At 35.1% G+C, this 14,874-nt stretch overlaps 1 protein-coding gene across 2 annotated transcripts in view; it reads right to left on the bottom strand.

The window, feature by feature from the left end:
* retn (retained) overlaps positions 1-14,874 on the bottom strand; it is a 196,824-nt gene that overhangs the window by 16,525 nt on the left and 165,425 nt on the right. The gene's annotated exons all lie outside the window — the stretch shown is intronic.

Raw genomic sequence — 14,874 nt, 5'->3', positions numbered from 1 at the left:
TTATAAAAAAAATCTTATTTAGACTCTAGTCCTATTTGGATGTCAAATATTGATTCAGACGAAAATTACTTAACCCCGGATGTAGTTAATGTGGATATTATTCTATCAAACGACCTTTTCGAAAAAGATGACGTACACATATTTAAGAACTGTACTAAACAATTTTATATACAATTTTGTAGTACTTTACTAAAGAAAGTAAATTTGAATGATAGAACTTTGTTTTGGGCTGCAAAGCTTTCACCAGAAAGTATTTTAAGCGATGAAACAAATAGTATTGTGCCTTTAGTTATGGACTTGTTTCCGAAAACTGCATTTGATAAAATAGGGAAAATTAATTCTGAACTTAGAGCTTTAGCAGAGCATGAGAGCCTTAAAAAATTCAAGAATATAAATATATATAGCATTTGTGAAGAACTAAGATCAGTTAAAAATAAATTGAATGCGCAAATGTTTTACAATATTTATAGAATAGTTCAAGGCATATTATCGATTCCAAATTCATCCACAAACATAGAAAGGATATTTTCAATACAAAATTTAATTAAAACTAAGTGTAGAAATAGAATTCAAACAAACACAGTTACAAATTTAATAAAAACTAACGACTTGATGAAATGAACTCACAATAGTTGTCATAATATAGATACGAAAAAAAGCTTTTTGTCAACTGAGATATTTAAAGAACTCACAGAAGAAGAACTGTTAATGTAGTGATTGAAACATGCATGAGTTATTAGTATAGATGTAGGCGACAATTTGTCAACTTTTATACCTGAATCTAAGTCTTTTGTACCTAAAATATTTTTATGAAATTTTTATGCATTGAATGCAGCTGTTATTTTTTTTTTTTTTTAATATTAATTTTAAGTTCCTTACTGGTACTCAATAAAGAAATGTTTTTATATACTTATGTACATAATTGTACGCTTCAATCGATAAACTTCTTTTGTTATTTTTACTGGAAAAGTATTTCTTCATTAATCATATTTCCCTGTTATACTACCTTTAATTTGTGTTAGAAAGTTTCCTGACTAAAAACAGTTTTTGGATAAAGAAGCAGAATATAGCTCTAGTTTGGTTCAAATTCACATCTGACGGCTTTTGGTACTTTTTTGGATGATTTGGTACATTTTTTTTCTCGTTTGGTACAAAATGAAAAAAACCATTTATCATCCCTGATACCGATTGCATGACCTCTGCATAATTGTTGTTATCTGCAAGTGACCAAATATCGATTTTTAGAGACGAACAGAAAGAAAGTTTGGTCGATTTGTTTAAACGCTCTAAAAATAGCTGTTTTTTTGGCAGCCAGAGAAAGACACAAGACCTTTTTAAAAGAGCGCCTATTAATCCGTTAATCAATAAAGGAACTCTTTCGGGCCATTTGAGCGTCTTAAAGAACGCAATGAACAATAAATTAAGAACGTTTGTAAAATTACTGAAAATATGAAAATTTCTTTCTGAGGAATGTTTAGCCAAAGCTCGTTTCTTTTACCGAAGCCATACCGAACGTTTGTGGTCGAATTGACTGAAGCCGATCAAAATGTTGAAGTTCGTTCGTTTTCTAGTTCTTATTATTGTTTTAAGCAACTATGTACTAGCTGCAACAGCAATGCGGCTAGCAGCATCAACAGCAAACAACAACAAAAATAATAATAACAACAACAAAAAATAACATTAGCGTTAAAGGCCATAATAATTACCACAATAATTCTGGAAGACTTAAGTTGCGCCTCGCAGCTAATGAAGAGCTCTAGCACAAGTTATGATTAACAGACACACATATACATATTTTACTACAACAACGCAGACTTATTTATGTATGTAAGTGAATTGTAAAAATGCATCTGTCGTCCTTCTAGCCAATGTTTATATATGAAATCTTCCAGTCTACTCAATGTCGTCTCGGCTGGGATGTGGATGTGTACTTAGCACTTTAACCCTTTTTTGCTTGTGGGCCTATGTACATGTTTTCTTTTGCATATGCATACAGGAGCAGCTAAAAGTACAAACACTTTCCTCAGAATATCATGGGTTCGAAACGAGCTCAAAGCCTGAACAATAATATTTTTGTCATTATTATTATTTTTAAGTAGGCTGGAGGAAAAACAATTTTAGATAATTACCATAGCTAGTTGTAAATATCAAAGATGCCTACTTGGCTCCCTATGCCTCCCTCCCAACAATATCGATTTGGCTCCCTATGCCTCTCTCCCAACAACATCGATTTGGCTCCAGCTGGCTCACAACAACAACCAAATCGATTTCGGACGATAAACACTCTCGACGTTGCTGTCGTTTGGCTCCGTTGATCAAATTCCTTCAGCTCACAATCGCCTAAGCTTATCAAGAAACTTTTGCCCCACTACCCTAACCAGCGTTGATTTTTTTGTCTTCTTAATTTTGGAGGATGCTATACTTCCACCAATATTTTCGAAAATATATATTTTTCAAGAAAGGTAATGATTTTCCTTAAGTATTTTTAAACGAAAAATTTCCAATGACAATCTTTCAGCGACCTTCAAGGACATTTAAAGGTTAAGTTTTCTATTTCAAATGATATACCAGTTTCTGATTTCCGAATCGGAAAGAGCATACAAGCTTGCCTTTAGAAGCCACTAAGACTGTATGGAAGTTATCGTTGTTTCTTCATCCAAACTAGGACATATCGAAACATACAATAAAACAGGGTCACGTCGTTTTTTTTAAGAAAACGGTATAGCAAATCATTCAAAGATGGGCACATCATGGTATTAAGGAAAAGCGATCCCATGCGCATGCATATTAAATAATATGGAGCTAAGTGCCGCCTTTGTCTATGAATAACGAATTGATGAACCTCGAATTTTAAAGGGGGTGTAATTCTATAATATATTCAACTGCCATTTGGGGAATATTTTAGCACTGCTTCATGAACATTTCGGGATGACTTCGGAATTATTTTATGGATCATTTCGAAGCTATTTCGGTGCGATTCTAGAGAAGTTTCAGGATTACTTTTGGATTATTTTCGGAGAAACTTCGAAAATATTTCCGGACCAATTTGGAATGGCTTTAGGAACATTTCGACACTTTCGGAATCATTTTAGAACTGTTACAGTTCAATTCGGGATTATTTTAGGTATCATTTAGGAAAAACATCCGAAACACTTCCAGACTGCTCGGCAGAATTTTTTTACAGTTTTTTTATCGCTTCGGGTTTACTTCGTGATTATTTTAGGAATCATTTCGATAATATTTCGGAAACAATTTGGAACAATTTCAAAATTATTTTAGTTATCATTTTGGGACAAATTCTGAATAACTTCGAGAGTATTTCAATTTTTTTTTTTAATTTTTTTATTTCAAAAACCACTTTAGCACTGAGACATAATCAACTTGGGACTATTTTCGTAATTTTTTCGAGGGTATTTCAGAATGCATTCGTAACGAATTTGGAATAATTTTAGGAGCATTTCGGGATTTTTTTTTAGATGTCCCTTGTGACAACTTCTGGATCAGTTCGAGACTATTTCGAAATTAATTTTGGACTATTACAAGATCAATTTGAGATTATTTCAGGAATCATTGCGAGACTATTTCGCGAGTAATTGGTAAGAATTTCAAGATCACTTCGGGATTATTCAGGTATCATTTCGGTAAAAGTTCGAAATCATTTCTAGTCTGCACAAGCTCGATCTAATTTGGCAATATAAACTTGACCTGTTCCGGTGCTCCTGACGCACCCTGTACGCACACATACAAACATATTTAGCTATAAAACACTCGTCTGTTACCCTTTCTCCTACTCCATAAGCATTTCTATTTAATATTTACATGGCAATTCGAGTGAAGTATCCATCATAACAAAAACAAGAAATCGGAACGCAACTAACCACAACAGGCACAAGGATGTTTCAGCATCTTGCTTACATAAACACACATACACACACACAAAAGTCAAGCAATACCAGAATCAAGCGGTGATGATCAACATATGAGCTAGCCAATCTCTCAATAACTGGCTAAAGGGATCTAAATAGTTGTTCCGCATTCATGGCTAATAATTGTTGGCTTATTCGCGCTCAATGTCCATTTGCCTTTTGGCTTCATATTTTGTAAGTATTTGTATTATTGCTTCTTGTTTTTTTTTTAATCTCATTGCACTTTGCTTTTAGTTTCTGGGCTCGTTTTTTTCGCTTTAACATATTTCTTACGCTTTTTTCGGTTTCTTTTTTGATTTTTTTTGTAACACTCTTTACCAACCAACAGATACTTCTCAAATGAGTCTGTGGTCTGTATGCATCTGTATGTGTTTACAATTTGCCATATTCAGTTTTTGTTTATTGTTGACTGATTTTTGTAGTGTTTATTAATTAAATGCAAAATATGGCATTCACTTACCGGAACACTCAGGCATCATGAGAATATGCGACATGGTCGAAATGTTAATTGGCAAAGTGACTGAGTTTATTTGATGGGAAAAGTAAAGAAAATAAATGCAACGCATTGACAGAGTGATGTGACTTTAAAGAGGATATGTGGATAGAAATAGTATGAATACGTATATGAGGTTATCAGTTCCACAACTGTCGGGTCTGAGCCCTGCAACAACCCAAACTATACTGCTGTCGAGAACTTGAAGGAGTAGGGATGAGAATATTCACAGAACTAAGAGGCATGTGCGGCCGCCGTGGTGTAATGGTAGCGTGCTCCTTCTAAGACACCGAAGATCCTGGGTTCACGCCCCGGGCAAAGCAACATCAAAATTTTTGAAACAAGTTTTTTCAATTAGAAGAAAATTTGTCTAAGCGGGGTCGCCCCTCGGCAGTGTTTGGCAAGCACTCCGAGTGTATTACTGCCATGGCAAGTTCTCAGTGGAAACTCATCTGCCCTTCAGATGCCGATCGGAGTCGGCATAAAACATGTCCCGTTCTGCCAATTTGTAGGAAAAATTAGAAGAAGCACAACGCAAATTGGAAGAGAAGCTCCATTAAAATCTCTTCGGAGGTTATCGCGCCTTATATTTGTTTCGAATTTAAGAGTTCAGTTCAGAAAATACCATATTTTACAGGAATATTTACAAAGCTGAAAAAAGTATTTTGATGACTTCTACGACAAAGGGTTCTAACGACTATAATTTAGGGGCATGTACGTGAAATGACTGGAACCTTTTAAAAGAATATTCCGATACTCGGCTGATTGATGCATGGAAACGGTGACTTTACTGGCATACACAAGTGCGGGTTAGGGGGCTTAGAATATACCCGTGGCAGGTATGCCTGTCGCAAATGGCTACTAAAATACCCAAATGGTTCAAAAGGGTTGTGTAGCGCAACCCTTTCAAGGGGCTGTCAGTGCAATTTATAACTTCTCCGACCCAAAACTCAACTTCAACTTCCCCTGGCGAATCGTGTTTCTTTAGCAGCGCAGGTTCTAGCGACCGCAAAACCCAAAGAACGCGGGGTACTGGCGGGACGGCCTAGAAGGTTTAATGTGCTCATATTAAATCGTTCCTGAGATGATCGGCCTTGTAACTTTGTAGTGCTTTGTTACCGGAACATACCGGATCTATATACGGCAAAGGACTACCAACGTCGATAACACTCCCCAAAACCTTCGGGAAGTGTCTTTAACGCTACAAAAACAACAACAACAATTGGGAAAGGTAGTGACTAGAAAAAGGTAAAGTATCCGACACAGACTTGGTGCTAGATTTGTTGCGGTAAATAAACTTTTCTACCAACTACTATTGTTAGATAGAAGGGACTGTTCTCGATATGGGGACAAAGTCATGTTTGGCGATAATAACGCCAAACTAGGCAGGGACACACTTCACCGCAGTTTGTCATATAGTCATCTAAAATACCAGAAACCAAATGATACGCCAAGCTACTTGGCCGTATTCTGTTCAAAGACTGCGACAAAAAAAGGACCACTAAGTAATTAACATGAGACATATCACCAGGGTCATGGTAGTGAGTACACTATTATGTCCAAAAATCAAATCAGGCAAATAAATTGGAGGTAAGTACACGACTATATGTGGTACCGAAAGTGCGCTTGGTGACACAAAGAAAGTTTCCTGTCAACAAGCTTCTGGCTCATTGGAACATGATTTCTTCATTTGTTCTCACACCTGTTCATTAGAGAGCAATTGCGTCCTAACGATGTAACGAAGAAATGGGCACATGTTTCTCACTCACTACCTAACGAACGAAGCACCGAACATCATAAGATTCCAGACGTTACCTACATTACCTACAGGAACGCGCTGTATAATTGAAAAAACTTGTTTCTAAAATTATACATATGTTGCTTTGCCCGTGATTTTTATTTCTGAGTTTTGACTTCTGAGTTTTGGCTTTCTGAAGATATGGGGGACCCCCATACAAAGTAATTAGTTAACTACTCAGGCATAATTCAGGAGTATCTTACATAGTGAAAACAAATTCTGCATGCGATATAAAACTGATCTAAGAAGGAATGGTTGCCAAGCAAGCTGATGGCAAACATCGCAGTACCGATTAAAAGCAAAAGGACGCCAATGGCGGAAATCACCCCATCTGCACCAATACCCGGCTCCCAACTGTGGGCAAATGCATTTGTGGGCTAGAACGATGCTGAACACAGTGGCCCGTAGTCATAGTCGAAATAAAAAAGAGTTTTATTGGTTTCAACATGGGTCTAAATTAAGTATAATTTCAAGTCTGTTATAGTCCACTTAAACACTATTTTATCTCTAAAAACAGTATTTGAAATTTAAAATGACATGAGCGCGGTTTTAATTTTTCAAATTAGGTTTTAAATTGTTGGTCTGCTGTCAAAAGCTAAGAGAAATTAAACAATTTGCTATATAAACGCGATAAACTTAAATAGAAGTGAAAAAAGGCTTCCACGACAAGCAAGTATACGTCAGGAATTAATTTATTATACCTATAATGCGTATTAATATGTTTGTGACGAAAATTACACAATTTTAAAATGTGCGATGGTTATTTGGTTCCACATATGCGAAATCTTTAATTAAGACTATTCCGCATTCAGAGATATTTGTGAGTTTTGATATTTTAGTATCTTTTGAGGAAAAAGTAGCATCCTATACTGATTTTGGAATTAAATTTAGAAATATATATTCAATGGAAGAAATTATGTACCACAGGCGTCGATTTTTAATACATGCCCAAAAATTTCGGGATCAATAATCCGAAGGCGGCAAAGTAATAATTTTACTCTGTCAAGATATTTTTGCAAAAAAAAGTTTAAGATTATTGGTGATACTGTTATACACAAAAGTGTTAACTAAAAAGGCGTTTCGCAGCCGTTTGAAGGTAATTATTAGGTTTTTTGTGAATATCTATCAATAAAAGAACAACTTCTTATCTCCGACTTCTAATTATTGAACTACAATACAGAATTCTTGAATTCAATTCTGCTGGCATTTCCTTTTGTGTATTCTATTCCCCTTTATATTTGCAAATTCCTCTTAAAAGAAAGCGTGAAATAAAACACGGAATACAACAAAAACTAGCAACAAAAAATTTTAAGAGCTGCTTGGTACGGGCACTGTTGTACTACCTCCCTCGTTTTTCGCCCTCTTAGTCTATGTCATGATCGACTTGAGTTTAATGATTTTCTAATGTAAAATGTGTAACTCGTAGCGTTACAATAACATAACCCCCCTGTACTCTTTTTCACTTACGCTTGAGATCCCCTGTACTTCTTTCTTTTCACTAACGCCTGAGCCGCCCTGTACCACTATAGCATAGCCAACAACCATCATATGGTAACTGACCATATGCAGCTGATGACAGGCCAGTGGTGTAATTTTCCTCCAACAAGACATCCACTACATTCGTGGTGTATTTCTGCAGCATTTTGCGGCGCAAACCGTATAAAAGGAGTGAATTTGCATTTTGCAATTCAGTCCTCCCAGGCAGCGTTGCCACATATTTTTTTTCCAACGCCTCCCAAAACGTAATTTCTATGGAAACAACCAAAATCGAGTTAGGACGAAATTGGGTTATTGCCAGGGGCCATTCGCCGAGAACCAAAATGATGAAAAAATAATCAACAAAATTATCTTTAAAAGCGCTTTCCTGAAAATTGTCTTTGATTGGTATTTCTTGTTGCCACATATAACATATAAAATCCTTTTTAATTAATTTCGTTTTATTTTATAAATAACAAAAACGTTTTGAAAGATAAAGTTTGTATTACATATAAAAGGTACTTGTTTTCAGTCAATTTCATTTCTTAGCTAATTTTCGCTAATAATAATTTTATCTTATTCCTGTTGTGATACATTTTTTCTTAAATGAAAAATTTTTTTAAATTAGAATAGATGAAAAATATATTTTTTTCTTTCAACAACAAGATAAAATAATTATTTTAAGGCCTTGAGCTCGATCCGAACAAGCGATCTTAAAAGTCATTAGGTCGATATAACAACAAAAACTGTAATCTTGAGCCAGCAATATTCTTTTTAATGCATCAGTTTCCAGACGGTTTCTGATTTTTATTTTGTTTCAAATTATTTAAGGAAAACTCTTTCTACATTCGCTGATGACTATGACAAACACAATACATCTGCAACGAATGCAGCGTATGTAGAATCAGCTCTTTTGATAGTAGAAATAGTTTTCCAAAAAACTTCTAAAGGAACCTTAGAAATGTCTTCAAAATATGTCTTAAATTCTAAAAACTTCAATTACCTATACTCGCTAACAATTTCCTGCACAATTTGCTGATCGATTGTGTGCGAAAAATGTTGCAAGATCATATGCAAAGAACAACTTCTTTGGGATCCATGAAACTTAAGTTTGGTAGTACAACATTTTTAAAATCAAAACGCTTTTTAATTTGATCACACAGTGCACTATAAAAAATATCACAATCTTGATTAAATTTGACTTTTTCTTATACTATGTTCAAACAGAAAAATAAATTGAGGAAATTTCGATTTGAATTGAGTGCTGTTCATACAACTCGATTTAGCTTACACAATAGTAATTTGATAGCTGGTTGGCTCATCTCTACAGCAAGAACATACTTTTGTTCAGACTGTCAAAATGTGCGTGTTGGTATTAGGCGAATGAAATGGAATGAAAACATAAAAGTTTGAAATTTTTGTGTGTTGTAAGAAAATGTGTTCAATGTTTTGGTTTCATTTTGAGTTTGCCATCTTCTTTTGACAATCCCTACTGCAGTGAAATGAAAGACATAAAATCAGCTGATGAGATGAGCCAACCATTATATGGGAGCAGAAACGTGAGATAAGGTACTTTATTCCGAAACGTTATTCTAAAAGAAAAGCCAATGGATGATGGAAGATTGCAAGACCAGGGCAAATTCCTGTAAGAATGATAATAACAACCTCGTAACCAACGCTCATAACGTGCTTAAGTTGTGAAAGCAACACTTCTATTGACTGTTAGATAGTGAGGAGGATAAGGACTTCAATACCCAATCATTTGTGATGGAATATTCGTTACGCCATCTAACTATGACGAGAATGGAGTGGCGATATCAAGGGGAAAAAACTTAGTTCGGGAAGCGACGAACTACCGACCGCGCTGTCAAGGGTTGGTAAATAGCACTCGGAGCTCATACCCTCCAGATTTAAATGTAAATGTGCTCTTCGTAATCCACATGAAATGAGATATCCAAAACGTATCAATTGCCGCGGAATCAGCCTGCTTAAGGTCGACATAATGATATGATCAGTGCGGCTTTAGAACTGATAAATCAACTATCGAGCAGGGGCCGTATCGCATCATACGTTCCGTGATCGAATGCCATTATCTAAATCACAATAGCTCCGAAATGGTGAGTCGGATCTATGAAATATGTGAATTGTGGACAACGCGTACTCACTAGATCTTTAATATATTATTATTATTTTAAATAGTTTGAAAGCCTCATTTTTATCGCTTGAGTGAAATTAGTTTTCAATCCATGATTGTAAGTGACGATACGGTCCTAGATTTTTTCCAATACATTAAGTTCTAGAGGAGACCCACGAGAAGGAGTTGCCAGTATTCTACTTTACCTGCAAGGCACATACGGCTTACATTAAGCAACCTCATTAGCTAAGTAAAGTTTGGAAAGAACATCTTCAAAACATTCGAAACTCAACGAGGTTATAGACAAGGTGGTTCCCTTTCATAAGATTCTTTACAAATAAGGCTGGAAACGACAATTCTGACACCAAAGCTATACTAATTACATGGCTCGGTGTTATGAGTGCTATCTAAAAAGTTGGAATGGGCGTTCGGAGTGTTCGGGTTCGAGTTCTACGAAAAATGTATGGTCGTTTTCATGATACTAATGGAGTGTATTGAAGGTTGATGAATGATGTCTGGGCAACACGCAAATATAAACATAGTGCAATCAATAAGAGCCCAAAGGTTCCTATGGCTAATTTATGCCTTGCGTAGGGATAAAGATCCTTCTGTCCAGAAAGTGTTTGTATCGGCACTCGCATTCAGCGGCATAAGAATTGGAAACCTTCCATTAAGTTAGAAAACACAGGAGAAGGAAGTTATCGCTCAGAAAGAGTGACTGGCGTACTTTGTTACGAGACCGTTACAGTCGCTTCGGAGCTAGAGTTACATACATGATGATGCTGCTTGTATGAGGAAGTGCGAATAATAAAAAGTTCACTTTATTACTTGTTGGCAAATGTATGCGCATGTCACTGAATTTATGCATGAACATGTAATTATCAGTTCGTACTTTATAGAAGAAAGAGGAAAACCCACAAAAAACCCTTAACGAACTATTCGCAATACATAGTTAATAATGGTATGTTGACAGCAATGAAGAATGCCATCTTGTTGACTCTTGTTGCTGCTGCATTTTATTGTTAAGTTGATGACACATTTTAATATGACAGAGACGTTGACCGCGCCCTTTTCGCTGCACACGCTGCCAACCAACCAATATTTGAATGTTGATAGTTCAAACCAACCAACCAACCAGCCATCTAGTCAGACAGCCTGTAAAGTCTAACAAAATAACTAACTAATAAACACTAAATTATGCAGCTGCATGCCACAAATGTTTGTATGTATGCATGCAAATATGTAAATGTAATGCTTGTGACCGCAAATGTATTCGCAGCAAAGATTTTTATTGTATTTCATTTTATTTTAGACATTTTAGTAATTTGCTCATTTTGTCTTGTGGCTTACTAACTGGCTATAACTAACTGTCTAGCGTTGAAAAGTCAAAATACCAACAGCAGCATCAGCAGCAGCAGCAACAAATTATAAAATAAGTTATGTTTCGGTTGAAACTATTAACACATACAACACACACAAAGAAGCAAAAACAAAACACATAAAGCCATGTAAATGTATTGCATGTATGTATGTAACAATGTGGCATGAAATGTTTATAATTAAAATTTTTGCAAAACTTTTCCTTTAACTGTATATGGGGTATTCCATCCCATTTCGACCAATTTTGAACCCGACCCCTTTAGAATTGGCTGAAAGTTTTTCTTCTTTTTCTAGCTTACGAAAGACGTTTTTCAAAATTTTTTCAAATTTTTTCATCCAACTCAAAAAAAGTTATGAATTTAAAAAAAACAACGTTTTTCTTTTCAAAATGCTATAAATTTTTCAAAAATTTACCGTTTGGGATATTTTTTTTTTTTTTAATTTGTTTTTAAATGTACTTTTCGAAAAAAATACAAAAAAATTTTTAAAGTTTTTTTCTTTGTAATTTTTCAAATTTTCGAAATTTTTCGAATTTCGCCATTTTTTTTTTTCTCATAAAAAACTTCATCAATTCTGCAATCATTCCCACTAATCCCGGAGTGGGCCGATATTTTTTTATATTTTTTTTTTATTTAATTCAAAAAAAAAAAAAACTTTAAAATTGTTTTTGTACTTTCGAAAAGTACATTTAAAAACAAATTAAAAAAAAAAAAAAACAATATCCCAAACGGTTAATTTTTGAAAAATTTATAGCATTTTGAAAAGAAAAACGTTGTTTTTTTTTTTTAATTCATAACTTTTTTTGAGTTGGATGAAAAAATTTGAAAAAATTTTGAAAAACGTCTTTCGTAAGCTAGAAAAAGAAGAAAAACTTTCAGCCAATTCTAAAGGGGTCGGGTTCAAAATTGGTCGAAATGGGATGGAATACCCCATATATAAAATAATTTTTGCGTATACGCCATGGTGGTCGCGCTATATTGAGTACTTTAGTATGCATATGTTTATATGCGTGTGTCGAATGGGTCTGTGTGGTTGCCAACGCCCTTAAATAACAGTTAGTTGGTATTATGTTGTGGTTTTTCTAAATTTCTTTTTTTTTTTTATCATTTAAGTTAATTTTTACGCGCATGATTTGCATTGAATGTTTATGGCGCACATTTAACGGCAACATTTTGTTTTTGTGTTTTGCGTTAGAAATTTATCAATGCTGTTACATTATATGTATGTATTGAATTACATATCATTGTGTGTGTGAAACAAAATGGTGAAACCTCTTCGCTGCTAATTTATCGCATAACCGACATTATATTGTTGCTCACAAAAACATTCTTACATGCATATATATGTACAGGGTGTGACTGTTGGAGCGTTAAAATTAGTGTGCCTTACACATATTCGTGTTGTATGATGTGCGCTTCGAAAACTTTTACCGGTGTTACTATCATGAATGTAACTGAAACCCTAACCGTAAGCTCCACAAGAACATTTGCCGAAACAGTGCGAGAGCCGCAACCATATCCGTTAGCCTAATGGTAACAAGATCCATACCGTTATTGTAACAGCAGCGAACCTACATATCTGTGGTCATAAACAATAAGCGCCTAAGTCCCATGTAGAAGGATAGAACTTAGATATATCTTAACCCTAGACTTGATCGTAACCATAACCTTTACCTCGACTGCAGCTTTATGAACACATCCTGACCGCAACCGCAGCCGCAATTGGATACTGTGACGAATATTAGCAACACTAAGGCATACTACCATCTCTAAGCCGATACTAAGCAGTCACTTGTATCTACATAAACAAATCAATCATTATGTCTACACATATGTACATACAAGAAGCGGAGAGATATGCACAAACAGATGCATATATCTGAGATACTCCCAAAATTATGCATCGGTCGAAGTATCACTCACATATACACGCCCATATAAGAAGCTATAAACGTGCACCTGTAGTTTATAGCTGGTAAACAAGTAGTAAATTCTAGAAGAAGAAACGCCTGGAAGTATGCGAACGAGATATCACAGAGTATAAAAGGAGTTAAAGCTGAGTAAGCAGTAATCAGTTTGATTTAAGCGAGCTATTGGTAGTGAAGTATGAGTGTTATTGTACTTTGATAAAGGCCATTTTGCATTACTGAATATTAGAGTTATTTATTAAACAGTTCAGCGATACGAACGTTAGTAGAAGGTGTATAATAAGCGGAGTTGCACTAAATTCGTTACAATACGTAACTGTAACTCTTTCCCTTTTTATACCCAGCTGAGCAGAGCTCACAGAGTATATTAACTTTGTTCGCATAACGGTAATGCGTAACGGCATAAACTAATCGAGATATATATAGACTTCTATATATCAAAATATTCTGGGTGAAAAAAGAAATTCATTTAGCCATGTTCGTCCGTCCGTCCGTCTGTCCGTCCGTCTGTAAACACGATAACTTGAGTAAATTTTGAGGTATCTTGATGAAATTTGGTATGTAGGTTCCTGGACGCTCATCTCAGATCGCTATTTAAAATGAACGAAATCGGACTACAACTACGCCCACTTTTTCGATATCGAAAATTTCGAAAAACCGAAAAAGTCCGATAATTCATTACCAAAGACGGATAAAGCGATGAAACTTGGTAGGTGCGTTGACCTTATGACGCAAAATAGAAAATTAGAAAAATTTCGGACAATGGGCGTGGCACCGCTCACTTTTAAAAGAAAGTAATTTAAAAGTTTTGCAGGCTGTAATTTGGCAGTCGTTAAAGATATCATGATGAAATTTGGTAGACACGTTACTCCTATTACTATATATGTGCTAAATAAAAACTAGCGAAATCGGATGGCGAACACGCCGACTTTTAAAAAAAAAATTATTTTTTAAGCAAATTTTAACAAAAAATTTAATATCTTTACAGTATAAAAGTAAATTATGTCAACATTCGACTCCAGTAATGATATGGTGCAACAAAATACAAAGATAAAAGAAAATTTCAAAATGGGCGTAACTCCGCCCTTTTTCATTTAATTCGCCTAGAATACTTTTAATGCCATAAGTCGAACAAAAATCTACCAATCCTTATGAAATTTGGTACGGGCATAGATATTATGACGTTAACTGTTTTATGTGAAAATGGGCGAAATCGGTTGAAGCCACGCCCAGTTTTTATACACAGTCGACCGTCTGTCCTTCCGCTCGGCCGTTAACACGATAACTTGCGCAAAAAACGATATATCTTAACTAAACTTAGTTCACGTACTTATTTGAAGTCACTTTATCTTGTTATAAAATATGGCCGAAATCCGACTATGACCACGCCCACTTTTTCGATATCGAAAATTACGAAAAATGAAAAAAATTCCATAATACTGTACCAAATATAAAAAAAGAGATGAAACATGGTAATTGGACTGGTTTATTGACGCAAAATATAACTATAGAAAAAAGGAATACTGTTCGTGGTATTACATATATAAATAAATTAGCGGTACCCGACAGAAGATGTTCTGGGTCACCCTTTTGTTCGACATTTTGTTCGATATCTCGAAAACGCTTTCACATATGCAACTAAGGGCCACTCCCTTTTAAAACCCTCATTAATACCTTTAGTTTGATACCCATATCGTACAAACACATTCTAGAGTCACCCCTGGTCCACCCTTATTGCGA

Source organism: Eurosta solidaginis, chromosome 3 (genome assembly GCF_040869045.1).
Source record: "Eurosta solidaginis isolate ZX-2024a chromosome 3, ASM4086904v1, whole genome shotgun sequence".
Lineage (NCBI taxonomy): Eukaryota > Metazoa > Arthropoda > Insecta > Diptera > Tephritidae > Eurosta > Eurosta solidaginis.
The sequence above is the reverse complement of the archived record's forward strand: the minus strand, read 5'-3'. Positions and strand labels throughout refer to the sequence as shown.